A 15164-nucleotide genomic window follows, 5' to 3' on the forward strand; every position below is an offset into this window, starting at 1 on the left:
CAAGGGCTCCATGGACAGGCTGGGAGCCTCTGCAGCAGCAGGGACTGTGCTGCTCCTTCTGCACAGAGAACAGAGCCTGGGACATTTCCTGCTGTAACAGCCCCCTGGGCCTCATCTGTCCCTGCATTTCTCTGACTGGAGTGTATATTTATGCAAATTGCAACCAGCTCTCACGGAATAAAGAGGTTTCATCAGGAAACCCGCTAACGTTTATTTGAAATTCCGGGATACAGAGCCCTAATCAACTCTGGGTCAGAGGCTTTGTCTTTTGTGAAGTGACATCAGTTGACATCAGCAGAAAACTTGGCCTGTGATCTCTGAGGTCAACGTTCCCGAAATAATTGTCATGTTTCAAAAACAGTGAATTTACGGGCAGTTTTTTTTGATAGATTCTATAAATAAAAATAAAAGCCCTAAAATAGAGCTCAGACCTGGGTGGTTTAAATAATAAAATACAGGCATGAAACCTCTAGAAGCTTAAAAACCTGATCAAAAAGGTTGTTATTTTAAAAAAATATATATTAGAAACTTAATCCTGTTGAAGTTACATTCAGAAAATAAAAGTACTTTAAAAACCTACATTATCATTTTTCCTTTTTAATTATTTACATATAAACAAGCTACTTACTTTTTAAAAAGAATAAAAGTCCTAAAAAGAAAAAACAATTATTTTGTTCTTTTCATGCAAAAATATTTAATTGGTCCCCTTCAAGACTTTAAATTTATTTGATAAAAATATTTTTTAAATTGTTCATTTCAATTCACGACCAAGAATATAGTAAAATTTATTATGAAATTAAAATTTAATTTTGTGTCAAAATCTATTCAACTTAAGGTTATTGGGATATTCTTTTTGAATACTTATTCCCCAAGGAATCACTGGTCCAGATTGATTATTATTAATTAATCTCCACTGATTTCACTGTGCAATTTTCAAAGGAGGATTTGATTTTTATTTCTTTAAAATGTCTGCATATGCCATTAATATTTGTCACCACTTAGATTAAGTCAATTTGCTTAAAAATGGCTAAGCCCAAAAGAGGAGGCCAAAACCCCTAAACCTCTGGCAAAACATGCTATTATTTTTATTAGAGAAAAGATAACTTAGTTCAGAATTTCATATTCAAAGCAAGTCACTACCTAACCTTTGCTTAGTATGTGGTTAAAATGGAGTATATTGATGCCTTTTTTTTTTCCAGTACAACTTTTTATTTTGATTAATAGAAATTCCAGCTGGAAGAGAAATGGGTTTTGTTTTCATCTCAACTTCAGAGGTACCCTTTTCTCAAAATCCTTTCCAAGCAGCTGAGTGCGCGATCCCTGCGACACGAGCAAGAACGCTTTGCTACAACCCAGCACAACATTAGGGCATCACATTTCACTCAGAAATCTGTAAGACGCATCCATGAGCAGCTCAGTCCCAGCAAGTGAAACTGCACAACGTCCCTGGGAGCCCTCCCGAGCCTGGGTTTGCTCAGCCGTGGTCACGTCAGGGTGTTGTTGGCAGCTGCAGAGCGGTGCCAGGCACTGCTGCCCTTGGCCTCTGGTGTCAAAGGCAGCAGGGAGCTGACAGCAGCACCCAGAGCATGCTGAGATGCTCTGCTCTAACCTGGCCCTGACAGGAGGGTTTGCTTTCTCCAGGGTAGGAGTGTTGACAGACACATTACACAGGACAGGAATAATCGGTGTCGTGGCCAAGGAACATCCCAAAAGCCAGGATTTTTCAGCAATGAACCTGCTGGAAATTGCTGTGGCCATTACATATCGAGTTTGTCATCCTGTGACAGTTCATTAGCTGGGCTAATTGTGCTGTGTCAGCTCAGGCAGGTGGCCAGGTCACCTTTCCTCCCTCACCCCAGAGAGAGCAGCCTCTGCCCTGAGGGATGGATGCTGCAGCTGGGAGAAAAGAAATGCTCAGCAAAGCACCATGGCTTGGTTCCCTCCTTCCCTCCCTAACAGCTCACAAGGCTGCATCATTGCCTTGTGCACACCTCAAGAGCTTATTCTCTCACAGTGAATGGGGCTGTACCTTTTAAAGTTGCAAAGGTGATAGAGCTGTTTTCTACATGCTAAAAAAACATTTTCAGCTTTGTAATACCCTTAACATAAAGAAATAAAACCCACATTCCTGCTAGTCCAAGTATATACCATAAGAAATTTGAATTTAAATTTGTTTAACAAATTAACAGACAAGGTTCTGCAGGAGCATGCACAGCCCCCCACTGTTACTCAGGTGTTTAATCTAGACTATAGTGAATTACTTTGATCTGGATATTTCTGTTGCATTAAATCCCTGATCTGAACTATTAGTTGTGTTAATTTAAGGGCTGTTTATAGATATACAGAAATCTCATGAAAAATTCCTCTTTGTTTGATGGTTTAATTTTTCAGGATTACAACCTCAGAAAATCAGACTGATAGTTATATCCATCTGCTGGTTTTACTGTTTGCTGCTGTAGCACTATCAGACAGAAATATAAGGCTATGAAGTCCCTCTGATTCACACCTACTTTACAGATCCTTTACAAAAATATGCATTCTTTCATGCCTTTGTAGGGCAGACGATACTTTAATTTCAATCCAGTGTAAACATCTGACAAAATGTTGATTCCCCACACTGAAATTCAGATCATCATGTCACATCAGCTTCATTAGTACTTCATGCTTGAAAAGCAACAAAAATAGGTATTTTTACATGTGTGCTTTTTTTTACTGATATTGTGTGTTGATTATTTGCCTTTACTTTATAAAAGAGGACAGAAGCAGAACTGAAAAGAATGACAGATGCTCTAAATCACACATGTTCAACAACATCTTTCCATGCCTCTGCTTCTGCAGCCTGAAAATCCATTCAGTGCAAGAAACAACAGAGTAGCAAGGAAGATAAGATTCCTGAGCAGGACTCAGTCTCAGGATCAAAGTAAAAACAGAGGTTGAATGCACAAAATGTGCCAGTCTGCATCTATTTGGTAAGCAAACAAAAATTAGCATCCAATAGCACTACTCCAGAAAAAGTACTGATACTTATGATCCCACTAGCTTCATCTTTAAAATGAAACAGTAGTTATTGTGTCAGACAGCAAAAAGATGAAAAAGCCCTGAAGAAAGAGATATAGAAATAGGAAATAATAAGACAGCATTAAAATACATGAAAATGTATTTCTTTGCAGTTTAAAACATGATGCAGCCACAAAGAAGGCAAATGCTAAATACTGTTTGTGCTTTAAAAAATCAAATTTGCACAGTTTTCACTAAATTTTTGCAGCATGTAGCAGGAAAAAAGCTCTGGCCTTCTATGGATGTACCTTGGAGCTGCTGCAGAATGATTAATAGATAATATTAGCACAGTTATTGTCCTAGGTCTACAAAACCATATGCAATCCCTAATATGTGATAAGTGCAACCAATTTCTGCTACATTCAAATTCACTCAGAGAATCAGGGAGTTCTCAGCTTCATATTGGAAAAGTCATGCAAGTGTTACAGAAACAAGTCCAGAAAATTGGACAGTAAGCAGGTGATCCTGGTTGAACTATATAAAAATTGTCTGCTAAATAAGATCCAAAACCCACCTGTGTAGGTGACTCATAGCTATAGAAGACTTAAAAAAATATCTATTATTCACTTATTTCAGCATATTAATAAGGGAACTTCAAGGTATCAGATATAAAATATAAACACTAGGAATTATGCACTCTGTGCTTTTGGAGATGAGAGGGTTTGTTAGCTTTGTTTTTGACAATACCAACAGGAGGCATGGCACTATTACATTACCAATCAGTAAGGATGCAGGATTCCTTTCTCTTTATTCAAGGTCAGTGTTCTAACCTTCACTGTTCTATACACTTTTAACCTTTGAACTTTTCAACAAAACTACAAGCAAGCTGAAAATACAAAGTCCTTATTTGAAGAAGTAGGTCAACATCACATTTCCTTCATCAGAAGTGTCAAAAACATCATCTCTCTTCCCTCATCCCCAAACCACTGACAGGAGGAAAGGAAGCAGAGAAGAATCACGCCTTACATAATATATTTATGGTATTCCCTGTTTTACTGTCCCTCCTTGCAGGTGTTGGAAGGATTTTGGATAAGATGGACCTCAGTGCTGGATTAATAGAGCAGTTCTTGTAAAGGCTTCCTTAAGGGTCACACTTCTGCATTTGCAGTTTAGATGAAAATCACTCTTCTGTCTGCCTTTCTTCGCCACACACTCAAAAAGAGGGTAGGGGGTGATTAACTCAAATGAACAAATATCTAATTCTATAATCCCAATATTTAGGCACATCCAGCAAAACTCTCTCAATTGTTGCCATGTACTGCATGCTGCTTCTATTGGGATGTCAATCCAGAATGCAGAAGACTGTTTTCAGCAGGAAATTTGCTTGTGACTTGAATGAGCCAGAAGCTGTTAGTGCTTTTGTCCTGACACTGAGGCCCAGCTCTGCTGGGAGAGTGGTGGCTGAGCTGGGCCTGCTGCCACGTTTGGAGAAGTCACAAGAATTCTCAGAATTTCAGAAGTTTATACATCTACCTCCAAAAGTATTACACAGATAACAAATACAACCTGTGATTCTCCTGATTCGCACACTCAGGAGTTAAATAATGAAATAATTACTCATCAAGAGACTAAGCAAATGGGATTTGTAGAGCCAAGTATTGAGCTATGCATTTCCCCATTCATCAAACCATTAAACCATCATCACATATACTGACTTCTCAGGTATAAATGGAAATAAAATAGCCCAACAAATGCATACATTAATTATCTTGTGGAACTTGATTGGTCTCCACCCCCACTGCAGAACAAAAGGAATTAAATAAGCCCTGGACCTTTTCCCAATCATTCCAAAGGGGGAAAAATAATTCCCCAGTTCTTTTCTCTTGCTACATGGAATAATTGCGTATTCTGGACAGCCATAAGGTAGTATGAACAAGAATAACTTGTACCTTTCAGGGCTTCAACAGCAGACAACAGACATATTATACCATTATACCATCATGTGTTCATCACTGAGAAATTAGTCTAGATGACCTTTAAAAGTCCTTTCCAACCAAAACCAGTGTTTAATCCCATGATTCCTGTTATTATGAAAGCTTTTCCAGCCAGCATTAGGAGCTAAAGTGGTTTGTGCAGTCCTTGGAGAAAGCAGAAAATTCCTCATTTTGCCCAGGTCTAGTGCTTGCATCTCAAGAGGGATGCACTTGGCATTTAGATATAATTTTGTATATTTAAGTCTGAAGCATTAAGCCATTTTTATTCTTGTTCTTTTAATTTTTTATTTTTTAATTGTGAGGCCAGCCAGAATTCACAAACTATTTTTATGAAAGCAGCTAGAGACAGCTTTCCACAGTGGCAGTGGTTTTGACCAGCCCTGTTGGTGCTGCTGCATCAAAGAAAGACACACTGCCATCGAGTTCTGGACTCCTGAGTGCTGGGGAAAGCACAATGCTGGGGATCAGGCAGGTATTGCTTCCAGCTGATCACTTTGGGATGAGCCTATCCCTGGAATCAGCACAGTGCTAACCTAAAATTGCCTGGCTTCATCTCCCTGGCCCCTCATGCAGTCCATCCTTTTTGTTCTTTGCAGTGTGAGTTCCTTAAACTATTTGGAGACATATGGCCTCAGCTCCTATTCATATTTTCACAGTCAGTCACTTTTCATTCTGGTAACCTTGCCAAAAGCAGATTTTGTCAGGTGAAGTAATTTCCATCACATTAGAGAGATTATCTTAGCTGATGTGAGCTGTACACAAGAGGCTCAAACAGGCACTGGTAGGCTTTTCTGACAAATGTAGGCTTAAATTCTTTCCTTCAGCTGGGTACAGGAGCAGGAGACTGCCAACTACTCACAGAACACACAATGAGCCAATCAATTAAACCAAATACAGCTTGGGGCAGAATAAAGACACTGAAAGGTTAACATTTTTTTTCTCTCTGATGTATAAATCAAACTCTCAATTAAATTTCTGAGAGAGAATTTTTTCTTTAAGGGCATATAAAAAGGTGTTGTATAACTGACTTGCTTTCAGTGGCAATGATGTCACAGCCCCTCTCATTTGAAAACACAAACATTCCCTTGAACAACACCTCTGAAGTCAATAAACAGCAGGATAACAAGGCTAAAAAGCCACCACTGCCTCCAACTTATTCTCTTCCAGCCTCTTCTCAGTCTTCAAAATACCAAAGATTAGAAGGATGCAATATCTGACTTTAGTGTCACTCCATCTTTCAGCTAAAACAATATTAATCAGGACATTTACTTTGAAACCACCATTCCTAGACTGTGCCAGGATGTTCTGTTTATTGATCTCATTTAAAAACATGAAGTGTCCTAAAGTATTCTGACATCAGTCATAAAAATCTACCGTGTGGGCAACAAAATATGAAACCACATAAAGACACCCCCTGTTCAGTCTTGGTTTTACAGGAATTTCAACCTAATATCCTGCTACAATTAAATCCTATTCGTTTTACAACTCTGGTGTCAAAACATGCTAAATTTGCCATTTCATAAGGTTTTTAAAGCAATCCAGGTGAGACTCAAGTAGTCAAATTGGTTTTGCATGTGATTTTATGTTCATGCAATCTCCAAACTCATCAGAACTCAGTGTCCTTGAAATTTATTATGCTGAAATGAAATTTGGGGGTAATTCAGAATCACCTTGGAGTCTTGCACAGCTCTTTCCTTGGCATATCCTTTTTTATAGGCCTAAATAAGCTACAAGTTTCAATGTTGTACACAAAATTCCTTTAGCCAATATTACAAAAACGAAAAGAAAGAGTGGATGATTTTTTGCTTTTGTTTGCTTGTATTCATGTGTGATCCTTTCAGCTTGGACAAATGATATGCAAGGAAGCCAGTCAAACATCTCCCAGTTCCTAGATAGTATTATGGGAGGCTTATGGGTTTAAAAGCTGAATTTCACAAACACACATGACGGTCTTCTGTGGGTGGCCGACTCCTTTAAGCTGCTTATATCAGTTCCAATATTACCATGTGGTGACCAGGTGGAAAAATTGGCTGGCCCCACAGGGAGACAGCCAAAGGCTGAATCTTGGCATGTGTCTGTCTTGTTTTTTGGGAAATGGCCATTACTGGCGTTGTCCAGCTGGCGCAGGAGACTCCATTGGCTGGACACTCACCTGGAATCAGTGTTTTGCCCTAGACAGGAATCTGATGTTTCCTCCATCCCCATCATTGCAATCAGACCTCCCTGCTCAAACAGTGTATGAAGCTGATATCTGGAAATTAAATATTCACCATAAATGTTTCCATATCTAAAGATCCTATTGCCCTGTCCTACAGAGTCATCTGCTTGCCTTCAGCCACAATCCCAAGGAAAAGCTGTCTGACCAGGTACATGGAATGGAAAAAGGAAAAGGCTCCTTGTGCTTTCTTAACTTCCTCAGCCGGAGGAAGGAGTGACGAGTAGGGCATGTTGCTTTAGGAGCTGTGGGAAGTAAACATCTCTGAACAAAAAACTGAAACCCATATGTGGAAAACCTTGTTGTGGCCCCCTGAAAAACTAGCCCTGAAAGTCCTGTTTTGGCACAAAAAAGTGAGATGTTACTTTATTTCTTTAAATTTCATACTTTAAAAAAAATCACTTACATATAGGATAGCTGCTACAGAGTTACAGCTATGCTAAATCCACCAGCACCCTAAGGGGGCAGCTATGCCACAAACAAGTTAACAAAACAATATACTGTGGACATATATACTTGCAGTTTCATGGCACTTTAGTTTTTATCTTCTATCTCATTTTCAGCTTTCCTTTTTATTTTCTGAATTCAGAGCAGCTGATGCAATTACTAAATTCTTTCCTATGCATCTATTCCATAGGGATTGGTAGGGCATAGAAGCAATTAGCTGTGCTACTTATGAGTGGTTATTTCTTATTTGGAAGAGGTTTCTACCCACAATTTATTCCAAGCCATTTGTCATACACTTGCACTCATGCTTATGTAATTGCAGTATGATAATGCATTCTTGTTCTATAGACTATCAATGTTTCCCAGCATTTGCTCCTAAATCATGCTTATGACCACCACTAAAAGGGAAGCAGTATTTTAAATGAGAAAACCTACTATTCTTTAATTGCAACTATGATAATTATATTAAATCTGTCTAAATGAAGAAAAAAAATATTTGGGAGGTAAATATGCTGTCATATTTACAGCAGTTTTACTCAAGGAATGGGTTAAAGCTCTGATTCATATCTTATACATATTGGAATCCAAATCTCTGGCCAGATTTGCATTTCTGTAAAATAGATCCAAACACAAACAGGATAAACATGTTTCAAATGGAAGGAGAAGCCATTTTAAGTAACTCTGAATCTCTTTATTTTCCTTCCCTTGCTGGCATGCCACCTTCTCAGTCTTAATCTCTGACTACTGCACAGTTGTTTCCTCTGGCAGTGGTTGGAGCTGTTGGGAATTCAGGCTCTGATCCTTTAAAGAATTAAATGTATTTAAATGGCCAGTCTGTGCTAAGGCAGGATAAGGTGGTCTGCAAAGTGAAACCTTTGCAGGGATTTTCAGGCTTGGGCTGTGAACCCTGGTAGTAAATACTCAAGTTATCCAGCAGTGCTGGCTTTAATGATTTATTCTCTTGGCACAGAGCATCCTGCCAGGTTCCACCAACCCTCCACCTTCTGCCTTCCCCTCCACAGCCACAACCAGCACTGCAGCTCCAGGGCAGGGGCTGCTTTGGCATCAGAGTGCTGCTAGGGCTGATAGAGAAAGGAGGAGGCTGAGAGGAAATCAGCCCTCACCTTCCATGAGTCAGGGGAGAGGGCTCAGGAACAGCCATTCATCACAGAAATTCACATTACACATCTGCAGCACTGCAGAAAACCAGAAGAGAACTGGTTTGTATAGTACCCATGGGTAGGGGAGAAGTTTTCATTTCCCAGTATCATCTTCCCCTTCCATAATATAGCACTCAGCTGAGATGGAACAACTGATCAATTTTGGGAAAACAAAACTTTTTCTTTTGTTCTTCTGCTAAAAAATGGTAAGAAACCAGACACAACTGAAGTGGCATCCCTGCTCATGTACTGATAACTCAGGAGCCCCTTTGACTCCTACAAGCAGAGCCTGAATCAGGTCAGAGACTTGTCTTGCCTGGAAAATCTAGGGATTGCCACCAAACCTGGAATACAGTCAGGGAATTACAGTGATGATGCACCACAGAGAGACATTTCTCATGGGGGCTGCTCAGAACACCCCTTCCACAAGACTGACCCACTCATGGGCCCTGTACATTCATGCTGGGTTTATATGTTCCATTTTGCTCCTTGATAGAACAAAAACGCCTCCAGGAATGTGAATTCATACACAAAGGGCATTTGCTGTGCAACATGAATTAGCACAAATGATGGCCACTGAATACTGCATCAAAATAGCTCATGAATACACAACTTCATGAGGACAGCAGCCATTTCTGAAAGGAAGCTTCATGAAGATAGTTTTTTTCACTAAAAATGTACTGTAGTTTTAGTTTTCCACTCCCCCACCAAGGTGCCCAACCAAGTCTCAGTGAACACAATGCATTCTCACATTTTACTCTAAAGAAATTTTTCTAGCTTAACCTTAGCTGGAACTATTCCTTCTTCCCCCAACTTTTATTCCTAATTTAATTTTCACGCTTGGGTGATCTCCCTGTGCATTTGTACATTACCAAGAATTTCTCAACTATTCTCATATGAACTGGTTTTATTACATTTTTGCATCTTTCAATATTTTTTTAAAGCAGATACAGCTGCAGCATAGGAAAGGGACTTTAAAGTCTGTAAACTGCAATTTAAATGTAGAATGAAAGGTTTTCAGCTCTTTTCAGATGCATACTGTGGGGTTTTGCCTTATGGCAAGTCCATCAATTAACTTTTTCATTTGGATGTTGCTCCCTGCTCCTGGGCACTTCCCACACGGACAGCTCAGAGATGATTTCCCCCAGCAATGCCCACCAGGCTCTGTAACTAATCTTGACTCATGACTGGGGTTCACCAACTGCACTTTTCCTCCCACACCTGCTCTTCCTGTGCTTTTATTAAGAAATTATTTTTTAGTTATTCCTCCCAAACTTGGACAGGCATGTAGGACATGCTTGAAATGTTTATAAGGCACTGTGGGGCAGGATGCAGAAATGCAATCTGTGCATCTGGGACTCCCCTTGGACACCAAGTCCTGGCTTGTCCCCACTTAAAAAGGGCATATATTGCATTTCTAAGGATCCATCCCTTTCTTGCTCTTTTCCTCAACAATACTGCAAAGAGTCAGCCTGGATCTTATTTAAATCTTATCCTTCACAACAGCCTGGGTGATTACTTAATTGTTTGCACCTGTTATTTAAGAGTTCCTGTCTCATTCTGTTAATTAGATATATTTAAAACTCCATGAAGTTAGTGGTTTCTGTGTTGTTTTTTTTTCCCCCCCAAAGGATTTAAAGCATTTTGTCCAATGAGCAGTTCCTATAACCTTCTTCTCAGATTTAACATTTTGTGGTGGGTATGAAAACCCCTAATTTTACTCAGGTGTTGTTGGAATCATTATTTTTCTCTGTTTACACAATTTTTTTAAAGGTTAATAATTATATGTATTGTGTTGCCCTTCAGATTTATATCAGGCCCTGAGCTCCTGACAGATTAAATAGCAGTTGTTGACCTTTAGTTTGATGCACCAATTTGAAGACTTGAGAAATCCTGGTACAACTTATTTTTGTTTGAGATGAGAGAGTCTCTGCTTCAGTGTGCAAACTCCATTTTGAGCTTACATCTTCACTGTCTTCTACCTTTCTATGGTACCTCATGCTAAACAATAGACTATCTCTCAGTTTTTATTATAGTTTATTTCAGGGCTGAGACGGTCAACAAAGAACCAAGGGAAAAGCATATTTAAATTCTGATCTTTTAGAAGAAGGACTAAAACACAACTGGCTTGAGGGGAAATGTAACTACAGTGAGGCTGGTCTCTGAATCTCTCCATAAAATGAGCTTTACAATAGGAGGGTTCCTCAGCCTTTTTATGGCAGAAGACCAAAACAGAGGAGAGCAGAAATTTGACTGTAAAAGAAACTATAACAGAAAGAAGGAAAGGAAAAATCTCAGCTCTTAGTAAAAGATGCTAAAGGCAAAAAAAAAATAAAAAAAGAAAAAGAGAAAAGTACTTTGTTTTGTCTGACTTTTTCCAGCTAAAGCAAAGAGTAAATCAGCTTTTGAAACCTTTACAAAGCCAATATGCCTATGATTTCCCATGTTGCATCCTTAATGAAAAGCAGTACATAGAACAGATTGCTCCAACAATTGGAGCTTAGGCAAAAGCTTTATGATTCCTGATTCCATCACTGCTCAGGAAAATAGTTAAACACATACATAAGCCCCATAGCACCTTTTAATTGGGCTCTAATCCAACTCCTTGATTAAGTGCTATTCTGAAAGAGAGATTCTATGGGAAGAACTAAGGTTCTGGAAACAGCAAGGGTTTAAAAATTAGTATTCTGCCCACTAAGCACATTGAGCAAACCTTTGTTCTAGCAGTGAGCAGCATTTTTTATGTTTGCTAGGAAATAGATCACATTTAAATCCCTTTAATAATAAGTCCAAATAGAGATACTGTTATGACAGGTTACCTCTGCCCTCCTAATCCTCAGAGAACATTCTCTGAACCCTGCATATATGTAAATAATTCACAGAAGAGGTGTCAGCAGACAGTAGAAGACACATGACATTTTTATGGCATACTACAAATAGAATCTTATGGCAACATGCAAGTGCAGAAATAGTCAACACCTTTGCTCTCTTGAGGAGTGAACAACATCTTTGAAATTTGTATATTTTCCCTCTTCAGTCCCAAGCCTGTGGCTACGTGAGAGGAATTTGGGATGGGATTTTATTGGTGTAGTGCAATGGTTGAGGAGACCTCAGCTACTGTGGCATTTAATCTCTTTCTGGAAAATATTTAACAAACACAGCAGATTGCTTTCCTGTGAATGGAAAACAAAGATTTATTTCTTTCATGGAATTGGTGGGTAAGATTTTTCAAAGCTGAATAACTCTGGAAACCTTTTTGTGAAATGGGCCTGCAAGCTCTGTACATGCACAGACACTGCACAGACTTTGAGATGCCATCAGAACAATTCCTTTCATATTTAATAAACCTATCTAATCATGGGTGGTAAAAGCATTTTTAATGGTTTCCAAAATCTACTTTAAAGACTGTAAAACTGCACATTTTTGAAGCTGTTACTCTTCTACCTTCTATTAATGTGTGTGATTTCCTTGCTGTGCCTTAAAAGATGCAATAAAAAAAACCCTGTAAACCCTTTAAGGATTGTTCTTCACAACATAAAACGCAGAAATTGAGATACAAGACTGGTGTCCAAAACTCATGACTTTCCTCTTGTTCAGGACAAGTGGCAACACTAACCAGTAATAAAAAGAAAGAAAATATAAAGACCGAAGCAAATGGAAATATGACCCATTCTAGATAGCAAATGATACACCTCTCAAATTTTAAAGCACTCTTAAAACAGTTTCCATGGGAACAGAAATTTGGCATAGTTATGAGAACTGTTGGGAGGCAGTTCTAGGAGGCCAGATGGATAATGTGTAGCAAGGGAATCTAAGAAGGGAAGTAGGCTGTAAAATCCTTAAACCTTAATAATGGGTCCAAATGGGCCTGATCACAGGGCACACACACAGAAAAGTCATCACCACTGCTAATGGTGACAACACTGTCAAAAGCAGCTGGAATCAGTCCTGATTAGGTGGAATATGAAGGCTGCAGGCACCTTTCAGCAGTGATGTTTTGGGTATAGAGGTAAAAAAGAAAAGGAGGGAGAGGCTGTGGCCAGCCAATATGGAAATTGATGCTAAGTTGTTTAAGAGGGAAAAAATATTGGAAGTGTTTGGCTCCAAAACACATGCAGCTAGAAATTCCAAAGAGGTTCCTGGATAGCTCCAGCCTGAAAAACTGAATTTTCCATTAAGAATTTTTAGGGTAGTACACAGGCAGGGAAAGTTTCCAACAGAACATAACTTCTATAAATACCACTGTGATCCCCCAGTATGCATCAAAAACCTATTCCCTAAATCCAATTGCACTGCATAGCTGAAACCAAAACATCTTTTGTCAATTGTCTCCTTATTAATCTCATTTATTCACCCTGAATACCTCTCAACTTGTAGAGTCTTTGAGCACCTTATGATGGCTAACACTCACATGAAGACCTTGTCTGGAATCACTTCAAGCCCACACCACAGAGCTCATTGTTAGTGCCTCACCCTGCTGCATGTTAGAGCTGGTGTCCTTTTCCTAGCAGCAATGAAAATGTAATTTTAATTCTAGAAACAACAGAAAACACTATGGCTATGCTAGAGGAGGATTTCTTCCTGATTACAACAGTAACCAGCTCTGGAAGTTATGTGAGAATTTATTACATGCTTAGTTTGTAGATAGTAATTATAAGACCCAGAGACTCAGGGTTCCCAAACCTGATGGGAAAAGCCATCAGTCCTGATTCTCTGATGTTCAGTCACTCACTTTTATGGATGGCAGGTAAGACACAACAAATATCAATATTTGCTTCAGATCTGTTCTACATTTGCATAACAGATGTAAAGGAACTCATTGATGTTCAATCAGAAAATAATAAAAAGTTACTAAAAAACATTTTTAAAAAGCCCTGTGGATTTATGATGCTATGTTTAACACTGAAAGGTTGCTGTGATTATGGTAACAGTGAAAATACTGCAAGTTCAAGCAACATAAAAAGAGTTGCACTAAGTCAAGTATCTATTTTGGAAGAACCAACACAAAAATACTTCACAACATCAAACATTTAAACAAGGTTCTAACACAGCACCTACCTATATAACATTATGTGGCTGCTGAATAAGCATTTTATCACATCCAGAAAAATAAGAATCGCACTACATCAAGTATTATCTTTGATCTAAACAGAATCTGAAAATTTCATTAAGCCCTTGTGCTTCCTTCATCCTGGTAGCACCCAAGGGATCACCCTCACTACCTGCAAGAAGCTTTTGCCCACATATCTGACTACCAGGATTATAAAGGTTCCCTTTTGGGTTCTAAAAATCTTGTATCCATCACCAACATTTCATAATGAAAATTCAGTTCAAACCTCAGCCATAATGAGGGTACTATCTCTCCATAACACTGTCATTTATTTTGACTGACATTTCATTTAGGATTCAAACGAGCTTCTGCTTGTCATGTCAGATAATTGTATTTTTCTTCAGCCACCTGAGCACAATTATCTCAGGGAAAAAAAAAAAAATCCAAAACAATATAAAAGTCCAAAAGGCATCAACATTCCATGTGTCCCAGAAAAGCAGCACGGGGCATGCAAACACAGGTTGTGTTATATCACAAATGCCTTTATTTATTATGCATAAAGCAGTCTGGACTCTTGTCAGATTAGATAGAATAAGACCTTGGTGAATCAAATCTACTTGGGGCATGTCAGAAATCAGGCAGGCAATTTTATATGCATCTTTTTTTATGATGCAGTTTGAAAAAATTAGGAAAAAGAAAAAAAGAGGTGTGGATCAATAGGGTCCTTCATAATCTCTCTGATAGTCTAACCCAAATTACTACCAGATAAGGAATAGTTTAACTTTTGAGGACTGGACTCTTGGCTAATAACATTTCTATCATTCTTTAAAAAAGGGCAACTATCCCTAGCCCTAAAAAAATTGGTCTTTTCAGCCAACTGGAAAAATTTCCTTTCTTCATGTTTCAGGCACTTTTGGCTGGCTGCTTTGCTTTATTAACTTGATAAATAACTACTGAAAACTTTGGCATTTTTTTCAATGCAAGGAAATAATACAGGTCAGACACAAGAAGCAGGACCATTGTCTGTAATCAGGTGGTGCCATACCTCAGATTTTAGGACATTTCCTTCTAAAAAAAACCACAAATCCATAGTCTGGATTTGCTAACAGTGAATTTCTCTACCAAAGTCAGATAAATCCTCTCTCCAAAACATAACACCCTGGCTTGGGCTGCATGGGGCCACTGCTCAGGATCCTGACTCCAAAACGCTCTCCAGAATAATTATCTTCCTAAAACTGCTCTTAGTTTAAGAAGCAGAAGGATCAGTCCTTCTATTCTCAAGCAGAGATAGAATAAGTAGC

This window comes from Zonotrichia leucophrys, chromosome 4A (assembly GCF_028769735.1).
Source record: "Zonotrichia leucophrys gambelii isolate GWCS_2022_RI chromosome 4A, RI_Zleu_2.0, whole genome shotgun sequence".
NCBI lineage: Eukaryota > Metazoa > Chordata > Aves > Passeriformes > Passerellidae > Zonotrichia > Zonotrichia leucophrys.